The sequence below is a fragment of the Podarcis melisellensis genome (genome assembly GCF_964234715.1).
Source record: "Podarcis melisellensis genome assembly, chromosome: 9".
Classification (NCBI taxonomy): Eukaryota; Metazoa; Chordata; class Lepidosauria; order Squamata; family Lacertidae; genus Podarcis; species Podarcis melisellensis.
Genome location: NC_138541.1, coordinates 48,724,962 through 48,744,254, shown reverse-complemented (window position 1 = coordinate 48,744,254; position 19,293 = coordinate 48,724,962). Strand labels below are relative to the sequence as shown.

Below are 19,293 nucleotides of genomic sequence, written 5' to 3'. Positions count from 1 at the left end.
GTTCCAGCACCTTTCAGGTGGGAGCCACTGCCATTATAAGAGAACAAAGGAGGTATTCATGGTGAGTTCTGGCACCTCTTTTTCTTGAAAAATAGCATGGTTGAAAACTTTTCCTGTAAAAATCTAAGCTGCAACGTACCAACCATCAGACAAATTTTACCTCTCCGTAACCATTAATTATAGCAGTTGGGGATTCCCTCACTTATTATGTGAATTTGTGTATCAATATCATTTGGTCCTGAGAAAGAGGAATGAAGAAAAACTGCATTAATAGTGCAATCCTATAGTTAGTTATTCACAAGTGAATACTACTGAGTTCATTGCGTATTATTCCAGATAAGCGCACATAGGATTGTAGCTGAAATAGGAGAAATATTGGACGTGTGTGTGTGTGTGTGTGTGTGTGCAATGTGTACACACACATATTTAAATGTATTTATGGATTTTATGCCAAGAATGGACTAATTGAGGCAGGTGTTTGATTCAGCCCACAAGCCCTTTTTCGACCCTTTTCTTATCTCTTATGTGTTATGTTTAAGTTGGCAATGCAGATCACATCTTAGGCTGAAATGTGGACATTCACAACAGTAATCCTGTAGCCTAATACAGCATACCAAATAGGTCTGGCCTGTGGTTTGTAAATCCAGCAATACGCTATTCAATATATACACTATATATTATTATATATCTATGTCTATCTAACTTTGTTGTTGGCATCCGTCTGTCTGGAGAGGCAACGGAGTGCACCTCTGGGGGTGAAGTCAAACAGCTGCAATAGCAGCACTGAAATGTGATTTCCCCTGGGTGCAAGTCTGTGTATGGAGATCCAGGGCTGTCCAGACAGCCTCCCTGATGTGGTCCAAAGGAAAGCAGAGCAATATGCTTGGTACCAGCTTGGCTGCAGGAGTTGCCAGAAGGGGGCTTACAAGGTGCCATCCCACTGTCTTAGGGATTCAGCTCTGGATTTGTGTAGGGTTTACTCCTTAGCCTTTTCTTCTCCCTGTCTTCTTTTCTTCTACCTATCTAATATATATTAGATAGTGTGTGTGTGTGTGTGTGTGTGTGTGTGTGTGTGCATGCTAAGAAAATCTGATTGTGAATGGAATGCACTTATATGCTGTTACATTTTCATGAAGTCATTTGCTGCACTTATACATTTTTTATTCTTCAGTAAAATGTAATGGTTAAACTTCCAAACTCCAGCAGACTTTATATGAATAAATACAATAAATAAAAGGTCAAAAAGAGTGGTTGAAACTGCTGTTAAGCCTTTGAAACTTTCCTAAACTTGCTAGTGCAGACATCTGTCAACAAGGCTTCCCCCTGCTACCCAACAAAAGGCCTGAACTTTATTCTGGAGGGAGCATCCCAGCTGTCAAGGCATGCAGAAGCTATTCATGATCACACTGAAAATGAACAGATATATGCAGGGGGCTTTACATATTTTTCATTCAAATGCACAATAATCTCAAAAGTTCTGATATTCAGCTAGGTGCTGATCTGCTGCTAAGCAATAATAACACGTGCATTAGAGTATTTCAATTACATCAGAAAGTAATTTTGAATCAAAGCAAGATAACAAATGGAGGAGGTTTGGTAATTCTCAGGAGTCTCACTCCCATCAGTAAAAAAATACTTGGATTGAAACTCTTGCAATATGCAAGGCTATCTCTACACTAACAGGATTTCAAATAGGTTTCATTTTTTTTATTATTTCAGTTTATATTTTATCCAAGCAATGGGCACTTCAACACCAATATCTACTTCATCTTTGCAGTGTTCCAGGTGCTCCTTTTTAGGCATGAAGCGTACATGGCAACATGCTGCAGTTGAACACATCTTGATGCCACCCGCAACTATATTATAAGGGTTTTTCCTAAGTGGGGAAAAATTGGTGTGTATAGTAAAGCCCAGCATAGTTAGTTGCAAAAACTGTATTTTGGGGACCGAAAAGAAAAGAAAAAGACTTGCAACAACAACAAAAAAGAGAGGTAAATATATATTTAAGCTCAGCTGGTTACATCAGTGGGGTAACCACATCAACAAAGCCCTAGTAGCCATTTATATTTCCCGCCCTCAGGTCTACACTGTACCAATAAATCTTTGGATGCAAATTCAAGGAATGGAGCACCTACTGTCAAGACTCTGTAGGTGCACTGATGGTGCCTTGTAGAGGCATTAAAACTTTCCGAAGGCTTCTCCTTCAGAAGCGGGTCTCCTTCTAGCATACAGCCCAGATGAGGCTCCATCTCCGCCATGGCTGGTATGATTAGGCCTCTACCACCTAGGTGGTGGTATCCCAAAACCTAAAGGGAAAGATTTGGAGGGAGTGGAAAGGTGGGCCATCGGTCAGCTTCTTGTAGCCCAGCAGGTTGGGATTGCAGATGTGGCATTTCTCCAAGGCTGAAATGCGTGCCCCCAGCTTGCAGAAGTTTTCCTGAAGCAGCACAGCATGACCCTGAGTCTTGTGCTCTCTAGCAAGGGTTGGCACCAACACCCTGTTAGTTCTTGGGCTTCCGCCTTCTCTCTTCAGCGCCTGCTCTTCCTGTCTGCTTTTCCATCTACTTCTCTTGTGTTAATGGCATAAGGACTTTTGGACCTGGATTCATGTAACACCTCTTTCAATTACAGAAAGTGCTATGAAAGCTTTGAGACTTTCATAATAGAAGAGTACAAAGGACGTTGTCTCATTTGAATATTGTTTTGCTGATAAACTACATGAAGTCACTTTCATATTCTTAAAAAAAATTGATGGTCTGAGATCAGACTGTGGGGAAACCTTGGGAAGCATTTAGTCCTGCTGTATCTGTTCCCAAGATAAACAGATTACATTAATTTATCATGTAGTCAATATGGCTCCTTTCATTAACAATGGATAAAACTGATGCATTATTTTTTTTAATCTATTAAATATGCCTATTTTGCTCCAGCTGTATAGCATTCCTCATAGAAAGAACTAGGAGGATGTACTGTGAGATTTTAGATAACTTGTCACCACTATTGTTTTCTTTAGCAGAGCTATCCACTTGTTCAGTATTCTATTTAATTACATTTTTAAATAGCCTTCCAGCTGCCTGGTTTTGTTTGTGGCTCCCCCGGCATCCCACATGCAGTGAATAATGTCAGCACCTTACCATAATAGCAATTTTCCAAACTACGATTATGGGTTGCCTTGTGAAGAAAGCACAAATCTTGAACAGCAATGTGTGTGCTTGGGGATTATTGGAAATATCACTTAACGTTTTAAAAACTGCTACTCAAAGCAAATTACTTCAGGTGAGACGTGATTTTACATTTAGATGGCAAAATGAAATACGATTTCAGTTGTGTAGACAATAGTGTAGTATAACTGAACAGGAACATGAAATAAATATACTTTTTTGTATAGTATGTACAGCACAAGCATATGCAAACACCGTATCATGAAATATAATTTGTGTATAGAAACCTACACCCAGAACTTTATTACTAGAGATGGCATCACAGTTTGGAATGATCATTCTTGGTGCATGAATTCTCCAGCTCGGAACATGAGAGGAGATGTATCCCCCCAGAAAGTCTTCCAAAACTTGGATGTAAAATGAAATCCTGTGCATCACACTTACATTCACCAGACTAGGCTCTTAAAAATTCAGCTTCTCTATAGAAATTGTTGGCTCTTAATAAGACTTCCGGTTTCCGTGGCCCTGAGTCTATCCAAAGACTTCCCGCACACAAACTAATTACTTATATACCGTAGCTACAAGATCAAATATACACAAGACCATCTAAGTATTAAGATAGGCAGAGAGTCTGCCTTGCTAGTTCCACCATTCTTAGATGTTAAAGGACCAGTGGACCAGGAGAGGGCTTTTTTCTGTAGCAGCCCCCAAACTATGGAATTCACTTTGTTTAGAGTTGCATTTAGTGCCATCACTATTCAGTTTTCTTGCTGAAGACACATTTATTTTCCTTGGTCAGTGACATCTGAAAGTATCATTGTGGTCTATCTGAAATGGGTTAATTAATGTGTGGATGCCATTGTATTTGTGTTGGGTTTTTATTTTGTTTTCAATTGTATTATTTGTGTAAACTGTCCTGGGACCTTAGGTTGAAAGGCAGGTAATAAATCTCATAAATACTAACAGCAACTCATTAATAACATATACATTATTATTGCTGCCGCTACTATCGCTACTACCACCACCAGCACCACTCTCTCCTTTCCTGCATTATTTGTAGCAGCAATGATAAAGACTGCTTCTGCTTTTGTTAGGCAGTAACACCATTTTGGACTCAATGGTTCCTGGAAACTGTCATTCACCAGACTTCCAAGGTCCTTAATAAGGACCCAGAAGCCCTGGGAAATGACATTTCTCAGCAACATTGGAGCCCACAAAGCTGTCACTGCCTAGCAAAAGAAAGCAGGTGTAACCACAACCCTTTTCATTCTGAAGGAACCTTGTTTAGTAAGTTAGTAAGATTGACTGTATCAGAAATAATAGCTGTTAGGGTCTTAAGTTAGGAAAGCTAGGGTGCTAACTTACATTAAGTCAAATCTCTCATTTATTCTAGTGCAATATTGCCCACACTGATTGGCAGTAAGTCTCTAGGCTGGAGACATGCCAGGTTGAACAGACCACTATGATGTTTATAAACGATAACAGGAGGATTTGCGCATTCAAATCTACACTTGTAAAACTCACTTGTTTATCATAAATGAAATTTATTCCTTCTCCCATCTGGCAGCTCTTTGAAAACTAGGTGACACATACTACCCAAAAGACTAAACAAAGGCTGTATCTTGTACACTTGCTTTGTGTACAAGAAAGTGATGGCAACATGGAATCTTTTCCCTTCTATTTCACTGATAAATAAAGCGAGGAAGCTGACCATGCAACAAGGCAACTTGCTTTTAACTATCAAACATAGGTAGTGGTAGTTAGTGGGCAGAAGCTGCTGTAAGACATATATTTTATTTCCTCAAAACTTCCCTGGTTGGGAAGACCAGAAAGAGGAGAGTGTGGTCTAGCATAGTAAAATGAACAGTAACACTGATATAGATTATGGGATAGTTACAGGCGCATATTCTGAATTCCCCCAAGAGAACTCCTTATTTGATGAGAGAAAAAACCCATAGGCTGGTTGAGAGCCACCAGCCAAACTAGAAGAGAAACAGTGCTGAATTCAGCTGCAGGGAGAGGGTGCCACGGGCTTGAAGTCAGAACTTCAGCGTGTGTACATTAACTTTCCTAATGAAATCTAAAACTTTTCAAGCTAACAGAAGATATGCAGAAGTTGAACAGTTGGATGGAAGCTATCCTATGTATTGCACTGAATTCTTCCTATATGACTCTTCTTTCCTGATTGGGAAGAAAATCAAATGGATTTATTTTAAGTCAGGATGACTATGTTGAAGATGCTGAGGAAGAAAGAGGGGTATATTGATGAGATCTTCAGGGACTGTACAGAGCTGTCCTGCTTCTATTTTGACAGTTCTTCTGCTGTTCCAAAGAGTGAGTCCCTGGGCAGTAAGGCATTGAACTATAGCGGGGGGGGGGGGGGAGAGAATCCTAGATTGGAACCATCTCAACTTAGGTTTTATTTTCCTCTCAAATTGAGGGTACACTTCCAATAGTTGGGTCCATGAAATAGGAAATTATTTTGCAAGCTAGGTTAGTTGTATTGGCCACAAGGGAAGTGTGTTTGAGGATTTAATTCAGGCCACATTTTTAAGTAAACCAGCTTATTCACAGTTCCTGGAGTAATAAACAGATTGAGTACAGTTATTCTTCACACCTCTCATTCTTAGGATATTTTTCCCCTTTTCTGAATTTTGTGATAACAGTCCTCTCCTCAAAAAACATACCAAAATGCATATTAATATATATTTAAATGGCAAAATTTAGATTAAAATGCATACAAAAGTGCATAGCTTAGAGTAAAATGCCTACCAAAATATATGCAGAATTGGGAAAGGATGAACTTATGAATATGAAACTGGAACAGACCAGAAAGAGATTGATCTATTCTTCCACACCACATTGTAATGTCTGTCTGTTGCAAACATAACAAAAAGTCTACATAATCAAAATGGTTTAAAATTAAGGAATGTACAGCAACTATAAAACAACTGCAGAAACTTAAAATAAGAATTTAAAAAATCTTATAGTGAACCATTATTATTATTATTATTATTATTATTATTATTATTATTATTATTATTTATATACTGCCCTATACCTGGAGGTCTCTCAGTGGTTCACACTGCAGATGACTAGGAGTTCCTAGTTTTGAAAGATCCGTCCCTTAGAAGTTTAAATATATACTGTCAACTAAAATTTCCACAGTTGTCTTGGAATAAAAACAAGAAAATGGCAAGGAGAAGGCGGTGGTGAAGACTGAGTAATAATGAATGTATTCAACCATCTTCAAGCTGACTGATGGAATTTTGACTTGGTTCATGACCAAAATTGGTCAGTCAATGATTATGGAAATATTCACACACACACATCAACACTTAAAACCTAATGAAAATGCAAACATCAATCACAACTCCCCGCTTTAGCCAGAAATGGAAACATCATACCTTTTCTGTTCTATCGCTTTTGAGCTTACTGTTTAAATCAGTGGAAACTGGTGGAATTGCTTTTTAATTCAAACATCAGAGATTCAGGTTGCCCACTGAATCATAAAATCATTGATAGACAGCACCCCACAAGAGGTTCATTTTGCATTTTTTTGGCTAGCACATTGTAGTTTTGTTTAAGACCATTATTTTAAAAGGAGGCCAGCAGCTCTGCTGGTGTGAAGAACCAGAATTCTTGGGAAGCTGCAGAGACCCTACCACCTTGAAATGGAAAACTGATAATCCCTGACTCACCGCTAAGGCTACTCAACACTATTAGTAACTGACCATTTGTTTTCCCATAGGACCGCTGGGTGAAAGTGTGAACAGAGGCAAATAATGGCAAATAGAAGGATCTACCACTATTTCCTGCTTATCAGCTCTCTGAACAGGCAATATGGATGAGATAACAATAAAGAGCAACTGTCAGAGAATGTGATAGTGTAGTAGAAAAATGACCCCTGGAATGTAAGGCAAGTTGGCAAGGATGCCACTAAATTTGAATTTGGGCATAGCTGGCAGTCCTTGTTCACTATTTCTTACTGCAAAATATTTCTTTGTGGAAGATTACTGCAAAATCACCTAGCAGACACAGTAGACCCTATGGTACCTATCTCATATTTAGCCATAAGGATAAATTGATAGTGTCTATAGATGTAGCGAAGCAAATCTGGAACGTTGCCAACACAATTGTAGTTAATTTTATGGTGTGTGAGCATCATTGGATGAAATGTATCCCATTCTCCGCTGCATATGACAAGCGGGATATGTGCAAAAAGGTACTATCATCCACACAAGAAGTGTAGTGCTGCAAATAAGTAGATATAGATTGTACTGTTTCTTAAATAACTAATTCAAAACATGATCCCTTTTGAGAGTTGTACCATTGATTCCTCCTCTTGTGCACCACACTTCTAAAATGTAATAACTTTCGTAGCTGATGTATCCACAAAGGATTCCTATACCACATTCTGTACCTAAATAACCTTTTCTGGACCTTCCAAAAGCCCTATAATCAAAATTACCTGTCTGCTTGATGAATCAGTCTTACCTCTATAATCTGTCTGCTGAGTATATTAAGCCTAAGTATATTGAACCTAATTTCAATTAGGTTTATTTTGGTATTTAGTTAATACTCATGTTTGTATTACATCACGAGACTTGACTGAGAAAAGATTTAACTTTGCTTTATCATCATTTTAAAAATGCTTGGATGAAACTGTATTTTTCCTTTTGGGGGGGAGGAGAGTGATTTATAGGACAATCCTATACAAATCTACTTCTGTAAGCTACATAAACCAGGGAAAGTACCACTGAGTTCAATTGGGCTTACTCACAGGTAAGTAAGTATAAAACTGCAGCTTCAGTTAAATTAAAACTCAATAAGTATTCTGCATTTAATTCATTAGTGGGAAAATATGTGAAGGGGCATACTTATTGATGCTCTCCTTAACACAATATGGCTTGCTACCTCTAACAAAGACCACTGCTATGTCTTCTGCGCAGGAATATATAAAAGCACTTTCCCATCTCTGGGGTGGGAGTAAGGCAGTGGCGTAGCGTGGGGGGTGCCAGGGTGGCCGGCCGCACCGGGCGCAACATCTGGGGGTTAGGGTTAGGGGCGCAATCCACGGGTTAGGGGGCACAAATTACTTGCCTAACATCCCCAAGCCTAACATCATACTACTTCCCCAAGCCTAACATCACACTTAAATATCTAGATTAATTCTGTGCATCTCCCAAATTTGCATTTGATATCTTCTAAACATTTTCTTTACCATATTTTCCCTTCCTTCTAAATATGTTCCTCATAGGCTTGTGCAATTTATGGCCAACAAACATTTCAGAATGTTTTCACTGATCATCTGTGAACGGCATGATTGTGCAGTTTCATCCACATGGGTCCAAGTTCTAATAATTCATACTGGGATTGTTATGTTCTCAAAACAACATCTCTACTCCAGTGGCCAAATAGCACACTCTGAGGCCTAATCCGAGAGAGCCCATTAGTAGCTTGTTTTTATATTTCTCATAGCACCTAGCAGCAAAATGCTGTCAATAAAGTGTAAAATGTGTTTAATACACCAGTGAAACAATGTACAGTTTGTTAATAAGAACGGCCATTTGTATAAGTGAATAGTGAGAACTTCCAGTCAAATACCAGTAAATATCAAGTACAAGGGCAAACAAGACAAATAGTTCTGTGTTACTATTTCCCTATTCTCTAACTGCCCCACATAAAAACTCAGGATTCCAATCTGTAACAACTAATTTACTAGACTGTGACCCTGGTCCTCAGTCTTCTTCCATGTAACGTGTTTATAGGACTGAAGTTTATGTTCAAAGAATCCGGACTCATTGTGTTCAGTCCCTTGCATGGACTTGAGAAATGCTCTAACTTTTATCTTTCAGCAGAGAAAGATGGATTAGCCTTTTCAAAAAAAAGGTGGCCCATAAGGTATTAAGTATTACCCTTCAACACTTCTGTAAAAGTCAGGTGGAGTATATATCCTCATTTTAAGGGGAAAAAATACACTACAGGTGAAAAGGATACTTTAAGAAAAAGATGAAGGTGAACAAGAAGCAAGGAAAGGATGCAATTGTTCAAAGAAAGTGACAGGAAGCTGCCTTAGTCATGAACTGTTGCACATTGTGTTTGCCAACTGAAAAGCTTCTCAAAGCCAGACATTCATAATTCTGACCCCTGCACAGCCCTCTCCATCCTTCCTTAAGCTGCTGAAGGCTTAGGTTCTCTACCACAAAGTTATTCATCTGCAATGTGCAGCCACAGCTGCTGTCAAAAATGCAGCAGATAAGTATTTTATTTTATTTTTAGATTTATGGTGCTTGGCCTAATTTTAACCTATTCTGATGTTTATCAGCGGCCTCTAGCATTTCTGCAAATACTGATGGAGACACTAGAACAACGTAAGAGATCCATGATGTTAATGCCAGCAGAGGGTTGCACTTTAAAAATCAAATCTGAAAATACTTTCACACTATTGCAGATGAATACAAATCTGCAAGGAAAATAGTGTAGCTTCAGATTGAGACAGAATTAGTAAACAGTAAGTTTCATTCAGGGACGCGGGTGGCGCTGTGGGTAAAACCTCAGCGCCTAGGACTTGCCGATCGCATGGTCGGCGGTTCGAATCCCCGTGGCGGGGTGCGCTCCCGTCATTCGGTCCCAGCGCCTGCCAACCTAGCAGTTCGAAAGCACCCCTGGGTGCAAGTAGATAAATAGGGACCGCTTACCAGCGGGAAGGTAAACGGCGTTCCGTGTGCTGCGCTGGCTCGCCAGATGCAGCTTGTCACGCTGGCCACATGACCCAGAAGTGTCTGTGGACAGCGCTGGCTCCCGGCCTATAGAGTGAGATGAGTGCACAACCCTAGAGTCTGGCAAGACTGGCCCGTACGGGCAAGGGTACCTTTACCTTTTAAGTTTCATTCACTGGTGGCTTTGGACAAGTAAAAAGCAGGAAAGGAAGCTGAGCAGTTGATTAATTAATTATTAATTAAATTTATACATCAAAGGAAATTTTGCAATATGTAGTAAAACAAAAAAAAAGATATTGTTACAACTAATAAAACAGTAAAAAGATTAAAACAAAAAATGTACAGTTCATAACACCAATAAAGCAGCTCATAAATCAATACAGTAATACCTCTGGTTACGTACCATCCTTCTTGCAAACGTTTCGGGTAATGAGCTCTGCTAACCCAGAAGTAGGTGCTCCTGGAAGCAACCTTTGCCCCGGAATGTGAGTGGAAGTCGCTCACGCAGCGGGAGGCTCCATTAGTGAAAGCACGCCTCATGTTAAGAACGGTTTCAGCATAAGAACGGATCTCCGGAATGGATTAAGTTTGTAACCGGAGGTACCACTGTACAGTTAGGACAGGTCTATCCATCTTGTGAACCAGAAAGCCACATTAACTCTACCCACCTTATAAGGTGGCTTACTAGGAACCTGTGCTATATCCTGTTTTTGCTGCCTATCTGTGACTGCAAAACTGCTTTATCAAGCCACCTTTGAGCCACTTCAGATGATGGTGGGCCATGTTCTTTGTGCTACTGTTTACTGCTGGAAAGCTGTTCACTGCAAACACATTAACCTGCAAATATGAGGGACAGATTTAAAATGTTCAGATAATCAAAAGGTCAGATAATAATTGGAGAGTTAATCACATAGCAGTAAATTGACATGGAAGGACCCACTGTGAATTTGAATGGTCAGCATTCAAGCAATGCAGCCTCTACTTTACAAAGATGGATTCCAAGGCAAAGGCAGGAAAAGAGTGAGCAGTCTGAGACGACAAAATGCATTTGGGAGACACAGTGGCAGGTGAAGGATAGCTGCAGCTCAAGAGTTTCCATGTGTAATGACAAGAGGACCTCCTGCTGTATGTCATTTTCCAGCAATTGTAGTCTTTTTAACAGAGCAGTGCATTCATTGGTTTCATGCCAAACTCATAACAAAAAAGAATGCCTAGGTAGTAATGTTCAAATCATGTATTAGTGTACGAGTTAGCACAAGGTAAATACATGTATTCCTGCAGACAGTGAATTATATTATCAGAGAGAAATATCTAAGGCCTGTAATTACATTGGCTAACACTCTTTACTATAAAGTGCTCACTATTTTGGAGGAGAGCATTAAGAGCTTTCATGGTGTGCAGCAACAAAATGAGATTTCCTCAAAGAAATAGTCAGAATGGGCAAGAGATACAGCTGAAAGACTAGTGGATTTCTTTCTTTTTAACAATAACATCTCATTCTGACTCTTACAACCTGTAGGGAACTTAAAATTGTTATTTAATCAAACATTCTTAAAAACTAAGCTGACATTGTCACAAGCATTTTAAGAATAGTAAGCTTCTTTAATGTTTGCGTTGTCACAGGATGATTCCACAAACAAATGGCACCACAATTTTACTTGAAAAAAATTGCATCAAATCTCACCACCTTTACCAAGGATTAGGCTCAGTACTGTACAGTTTATTGGTTGATTAAACTGGGCAACAATTTTTTTACTTTTTGAATGTTGTCTAGATTTCTACAACTGATTTAGGGTATTTTTGCACTGCTGAATCAGGAAATGGCATCCGTTTCTCTCCATCAGGTCAGGTTTGCTGTAAACTGAATGGTGGGCATTGATAAAAGTAAGTACACGTAAATTGCATGTTGCTTCACCATTTTTCAAACTTCAGGGCTTGAACTTCCATTTCTTGGAACTCCAGGAATGCTCAGCGGCAGGGAGGTCTCTCTTCAGAGTCCAACAGTAGTCAGCCATCATGACTGCGTCCCAGCGACCCTGATACCTGGTCTCCATCTCTTTCATGTCCTGATGGAATCTCTCCCCCTGCTTGTCACTCATTAAACCCAGGTTCTCAGGAAACCGGTCCATATGTGAAAATAGGTAGTGCATCTTGACGCTCATGTTGCAGCCCAGGTTTCTGAAACCAGTCAGCATGTTGTTGACAAGTTCTGCGTAGTTTCTGGCCTTATTGTTGCCAAGAAAGTTCTTCACTACCACAACAAATGCCTTCCACGCTTCCAGTTCCACTTTGTTCATTGAGTTTTCGAACTCTGGATCTCTGATGAGCTGACGGATCTGAGGACCATCAAAGATACCAGCTTTCAACTTCTCCATGGTCAATCCTGGAAAAGCCTGGCACAAGTAAGTGAAGCAGTCACCATCCTTGTCCAGAGCCTTGGTGAACTGCTTGATTAAGCCGAGCTTGATGTGCAGCAGTGGGAAGAGTATTCTGTCTCTGTCCACCAGAGGGTTGTTGATGACATTCCTTTCTTTGCAAGGCACCAATTCCTTCTGCACAGGCCAGTCCTTCTTCGTGTAATGCTGAGCATGGTCCCTACTATCCCACACGCACAGAAAACATGGGTACTTGGTGAAGCCAGACTGTTGTCCCAACAAAAAGTTCACCATCTTCAGGTCAACACAAATAAACCACTTATGCTGATCATAACCAATTTTCTCCAGCACATACTTCACACACTCCAAGCTTGAGCAGAAGCTGTGCAATATCTGCACAGTACACCAAGTCCTTCTCTTCTGAGAAAAAACGGAGGTACTCTTGATGCCTGTTGCGGAAGAAGCTGATGCAAGCACTGTCAGAGAGGAGGTTTTTTCCCCCTTCAATCTGGATGCCAACAGTTTGGCAGAGTCCTTTGACAAGCTGAGGTCACGAACTAGATCATTCAACTCCTTATGGGAAAATGGATGTGGAGCATCTTCTTCAAGAACCACTTCTTCTTCTTCATGTCCTTCAACACTAGAGGTATCTTCGTCACTAATGTCAGGAAGTTCTTCGAAGATAGGCACTGGAATTTCACCACAATGACCTACAGGATGATGTGCTGATTGGAGATCAGGATACTTCTTGGGGCGGCTGCCCCATTAACTTAGTTTTGATCCCCCCAAACTTTATGCTTTGCCGCACCAATTTATGGAAGATTTCGAGGTTTTATGACTTTGAACTGATCCATTTTTTACATAATCACCCAGAACTATCGGACCTGAATACTTCTTGTCATTAAAATAATCATTTCCAAACAAAACAATTATTCGACATGGCATTTTACCCCACCAACTTCTTCTAAAATGCTCCACACAAGAATACATGTGAACAAAAATGTTAAAAAAGACATGTGGTCATAGCTCAAAAACTTGACCTGATTGAGCAAAATCAATGTGATTTTTGGATTCAGCGCATCAGATTCGTCCTAAATCAACTGAAAAAAATCCAGACAACAAATTTGTTGTTGACCAGTGTTATCAGGAAAACTATCCTTCCCTCCCCAAAATTTGGTGGGTGGCTAACTATTAAAGCATTCTAATTTCCTTTTTTATAAGATACGCCGTGACAACTTCCTCCACAAAGTCCTATACCTGGAATGGTTTGCAAGGTCACCTAGGTTTTCTGTATATACTTATTTTGTTGAGGGACTGAGAAGATTTCTTCCTGAATCCTGCTGTCACTGAATGCCTGTTTAACATTAGGGGATGTCAGTTGTGCAGACTCCTGGCAAATAGTACGGATTACATTGCTGGGTTAGAGGTTTCACTGTACATTTGAACAGAGTTCATAGATATGTCCCAAGAGCCCTAGTGCATCAGTGGCTTTACACATACAGTATCAAAAGCTTGGCCAAACTTTTGTCATCACCTGACACTGTGATAGAAAAAGACCAGTATTTGCCCATGCTGAAAATTCCTGACGGACGCTATGAAGATGCAAAAGGCCAGACAGCCAAGTTCTAATAAAGACAAGAATGAAGCCGAAAGCAGCAAGAACAGAGAAAACTACATGGTGAAATTCCCAAGCCGAACACTATCCACCAGGTTTCTTTGTGAATCCTGAGAGACTTATTATCTCCACCTCCTCCATTTGCAAGCAGATAAAGGTATAACATTGATTTCCCAGATGGCATGGTCTGGACAATCCCCATTTTAATTGTAGAGACTTGATCATTTTCCATTTAAAACAATAATAATAACATTAAATCTTTGAAAACAGAAGCATATGACACTTTTTATATAGTTTGTAATACCCATGTGGTATTATGGCTTCAAACTATAGAAGCACATAATACTGTTAATATTGCACAGATTCACAGCCTATGCCATTACTGCACCAAAGGAGCAATTAAAGAATGTGAATGTGTATTAAGATTAATACCTCAAACCCTGACAATCCTCAACTGGCCCATTAACATGATAATAGGTTCAAAGTTTCTTTATGTCTCTTAGCATGTAGATGGTACAGCCTCTCCCCCTTCCTTCAGCCTTATTCCATCTACCCTTCCTGTTTTATTTTGCATTTGCAAATTGCCTTAACAAGAAGTTAAGCTCACACACAAATACTTCCATATAGCATCAAGAGGCTGATCAAAAGGGATAAGTCACTTTTATTTATTACTCCACAAGAGATTTCAAACAACTGAAGGACATGACAAACATAAAACTAAGGAGACGGGAATGAAGAAGTCTTTCACTGCCGCCACCCTGCCACAACACTTCCTACTGTGCTTGGAACTTCTGAAGATGCTGACAAACACTCTGTGATCTTATGCATCATGCTGAATGTCCCTTATAGTATCTAGCTGCCACAGGTGGGTTAGACAGGCTTGCAAGGCTTATTTCTAAACTGTGTAGCTTCTGTTAATGTTAAGGCAAATGTTTAGCATTGTAAACCTTTTGTAGTCAGCTGAGATGGAAAATAAAACTCCTTGATCTGCTTTGTTTTTAAAGACTTTACAACTCTACTTTATGGTGGTAACTACTTGTCCCCTTGTCACATCCTATCTGTTAGAAGATACTGCAGAAAAGCAATTTTCTGCCTCAAAAGCACTCTATTTTTAAAAAAGTTTGTCTCCGGGCAATTTTCGGGTCTACTAGAGCTGCACAACTGTATACAGATGAGAAAGACCAAAATAGGGCAATTTATTTGATTCCTTCCCTTCAAAACATTTAGCAAAGATTACACATCCAACAGCGGAAATAAAGCTCAACCAACAAAAATATTCAGAGATAACTTGGTGTCATGAAAAAACATCATTTGCAAGAGCCTTCTATATTTGCATTTTGTTTAATATGATATCAAAAATAAATATGTCCCAGGATACTATCAGCTAATTTCTACTTTAAAAATGAGCACTTAGAACCAGGCAGTAAAAGAGACCCCTATATAGTTTTCAGAGAAATGATTGTGTGTGTTAGGTCCTCACTGGAGACCTATTGAATGGTGAATTTATTTGTTCAGTGTTCAGCTTTGAAATTTGACATTTTGGATGCAACAAGCTGCCAACTTAATAGTCCTGCACTAAGACCATAAACATTTCTTTTACTTCTCAGACAGTTTTTTCTTTAAACAAAAATAAAGGTATGAAAGGCCAAGGGTCCAACGTTGCCTTCTCTTTTCCTACAAGGTTATGCCTGTTCAGATTAGGAATGCAGAGTTTTCAATCAATTACATAAAATGGATTCTGATAAAACACTTTCCTGCACCAAAAAATGAACTGACTTTTGCAGATGTGGGTCAGAGGCAGTCATGTGCATCTAGTCAATCTGAAGGAATACAATGCATGGCAATTTCCATGGTTAGTTGTCACTGGGAATACGTGCCCATTCTCTGCTTCTGTGGAATGCATTGTATCTACTTTCAAATGAACAGGCTCCACTACACTGTAGATGCATGCACAACCTATGCACATTTTTTTTTGGAGGAGGTGGTGGATGAAAGCCCTATTTACACCCAGATTGAAGAAAATATAAATAAGTAGCATTTTCCATCTCGTTTTGTTTTTGTTTCATAGAGTAGCTGAAGTGAGGCTGGACCAGGGATCCTCAGGAAACTCAGGTTATGGTGACATGGCTGAGATAGAGAGATGAAATAAATGAAAGAGACATCTCTCTGTTCTTCTCTGCCTTCTCATGCCTTACAATCCTAAACTGATTTCTTCATAGTTCCTGCAATGCTCAGGCATTATACCAGGTCAATGAAAGAAATCTAGACACTCAATAGAAAATGTAACTTATTATAATGATCACAGAAACACTGAGATAAAACACATAAATAAGTGCACGTGACTATTTAAATAAAGAAATCAGTGCTGGAGAAAAACAAATGGCCAAATTTCAGTGGTGGGTCAGAGGTGAAAGGAGAGTGGAAATATTCACTGCATTGCATTTCCCATGTTGTATGATGGTGGCAGTGATTGAAGCAGTGCTCCTACTGACTGCTACTGCCACCACTTCTCTTCCTATAATACTCTTTGCAATGATGCTACATGATGATGGGGGACGCGGGTGGTGCTGTGGTCTAAACACTGAGCCTCTTGGACTTGCCAATCAGAAGGTCGCCAGTTTGAATCCGCACAATGGGGTGAGCTCCCATTGCTCTGTCCCAGCTTCTGCCAACCTAGCAGTTCAAAAGCATACCAGTGCAAGTAGATAAATAGGTACCATGACAGTGGGAAGGTAAACGGTGTTTCTGTGAGCTCTCGCTTCTGTCACAGTGTTCCGTTGCACTAGAAGCGATTTAGTCATGCTGGCCACATGACCTGAAAAGCTGTCTGCAGACAAATGCTGGCTCCCTTGGCCTGAAGCAAGATGAGCACTGCACCCTATAGTCGCCTTTGACTGGACTTAACCATCCAGGGGTCCTTTACCTTTTTACCTGACATGACGATATAGCTTTGCTCAGCAGGGCATTCTGGGGGTGAAATGACAGCAGTGCACCACAGTAGAAAGGTTGTTGCCTACCTCCATAATCAGTGAACCTCACCTCCCTATTTCACGACCTGTAAATGGAGCCACAAAATGGAGGCAGCCATTATGGCTCAGGGCTAGACAGCACACAAATTTTGCAAAAAAAGTGCATTTTGATGCTGTGCGACTTTATCTGTGGTGAACTCTTCACCGGATAAGAAGGCTGAATAGGAAACGTTTCTTTAAACAACAATGACAATTTTAAAAATCCTCGTAAAAGCAGGCCCTGTAGCACTGTGTCCAATGAAGTATCAATGTTTTGTTGTCGGAGTTATCTACATAATATATGAACTGACACCCCGCTTTCTCTGAAACAATTCATGCACAATTTACTGCATCGCCATTTGTTATAACCTTAGGCTGGTCTTAGTTCCTACAGGTGTGAAGTAATATGCTACGAGAAGAAAATTATTCACATATTGATAGATCCATTAACACCACCATATCTTCAGAGGGCATTTCCCTGGCACACAATAACATGAATAATTCAGCGGCTAGATTGCTGACCAGGACCAGATGGTCTGAGTATATAAAACCAATTCTGGTCTGATTGCACTGGCTACTAGTCAGTTTCCAGACTCAATTCAAAGCGCTGGATTTATTTATTAAGCCTGATGTGGCTCAGGATCCCAATATCTCAAGGATTGCTTTTCCTTACATGAACCAACCCAGACAATGCATTCATCACTTAATTTGCTCCTTCCAAGGGAGGTGTGGAGTGGCAACATGAGAATGGTCTTTTTTAGTGGCAAATGTGCTTTTAAGTTTTTAAACTGTTTTTGTTTTACATTGTTTTTTTAATATCTGTACTACTTTGGAAGTCACTTTGGGTTAGTTTTAGTAAAATAAACTAATAAGTGGCAACAAAAACAACAACAACCAAGCTCCACATGCTGGATCTGAAGCATAAACTGCTGTGTTTTCTGTTACCAGAAAAATAATTAATGCTATTAAGTATGTAAAAGAATAATCTTATATTTTATATTTTGGAACACCTTTATCAATATATGCAATTTTTAAAACATGAACCCTAGAACACATATATGCTCTTAATCTTTATATTTCCTTCCACAGTCAGTTGATTTAGTAAATGCTATATCTCAAAATGCTTTCCAGTAAAATTGCACATAACACAATATGTTCTATTGTTAAAAAAATCTGCATAAAACTCATTTTAGGCCATTCTTTGTAATCAAACAAAGCAACTTATCAGAGTACCATGTGAGCAAGAAAATCTTATTTTTATTATTTTTATGAGAGGGCTGCTTCACAATTCCACCCCCTCCATTTTCTCACTAAGGATCTCTCCAAAGGAGATAAATGAATGAATTCGATGATTCATTTAGTTGATAAATTCACCATGTTGTCTTCACAATTTATCAAGCACAACTGTGAAACAGTCACATACATCTAATATTAAAAGTTACCCATGAATTTCTTCGATGAATAACTCTGTCAAAAAATTACAGATAGCTCATAGTGAATATTGTTTGTCATAAGTTTATACATTATCTCACTTAAAGTCTAGGGTATCCTCTTTGGGGATACTTACATGGTGCTAAAACTACTGTATGTCTAAACCTCTTGTTACTGTGCAGAGCAGCCCCAAGTGTAAAGGATCACCTTGGTCAATTGTGTTCCATGAGTATTACAGTATGTAACTTATCATTGTTCTCTCCCTCATTATTCCCATTGTGCAGTAATAATGATTCAACAACCAATCACATAAACCTTATTCAGTATATAAATTGAATAATAATAATAATAAGCATAGTTCTATATAGTTATTGACCACATTTTCCTTTCAACATCAGGGACAACACATCTGAGGAACAAGGATACCTTAAAACCCTAAAATGGAAAAGTATTTTATGAAATCGCAACTGATAGCAAAAAAAACCCCACTTGTATAGGACTGTGGATTGCTCATGATGCTGGAAGCTAATGCAAGTGTGTACAGTCAATCAATATTTGTACCAAGCAGCATGGAAGTGTCCTCATTAAGCCTCTATGTGTACTTCAGAGACACAGACTTCAAAGTGGCAAACATGTCTTTAAAGCTTTTTATATATAACTTTCACTGAAAACTTCTGAAAAATAGTCTGGCAGCATTTTTTTTATATATATAAAGAAACCTGATATGTTATGGGTTAAGCCCCTTGCACCTTACCTTGCCACCTTGTTCCAATACAGAATAGGAAGAAAAGCAGCATCAACAGAGCACATTTGCTTTGGAATCCTTATGGTAAACAAGACATCACTACGTAAAACATTAATTTCTGGCAGAATGTTGTTTAACACAAACACTCTGTTCAAAGAGAAGCTATCACAAGCCCACTTTAAAAAATAAACAAAAAGTAAACTGCAGTCCCAAGACAAATCACTAAAATACATTAT

The 19,293-nt window shown here is 39.3% G+C and overlaps 1 protein-coding gene across 2 annotated transcripts in view; it reads right to left on the bottom strand.

Annotated features, from left to right (window-relative positions):
* The window catches only part of TENM3 (teneurin transmembrane protein 3), a 1,264,289-nt gene that overhangs the window by 833,707 nt on the left and 411,289 nt on the right, over window positions 1–19,293 (bottom strand). The gene's annotated exons all lie outside the window — the stretch shown is intronic.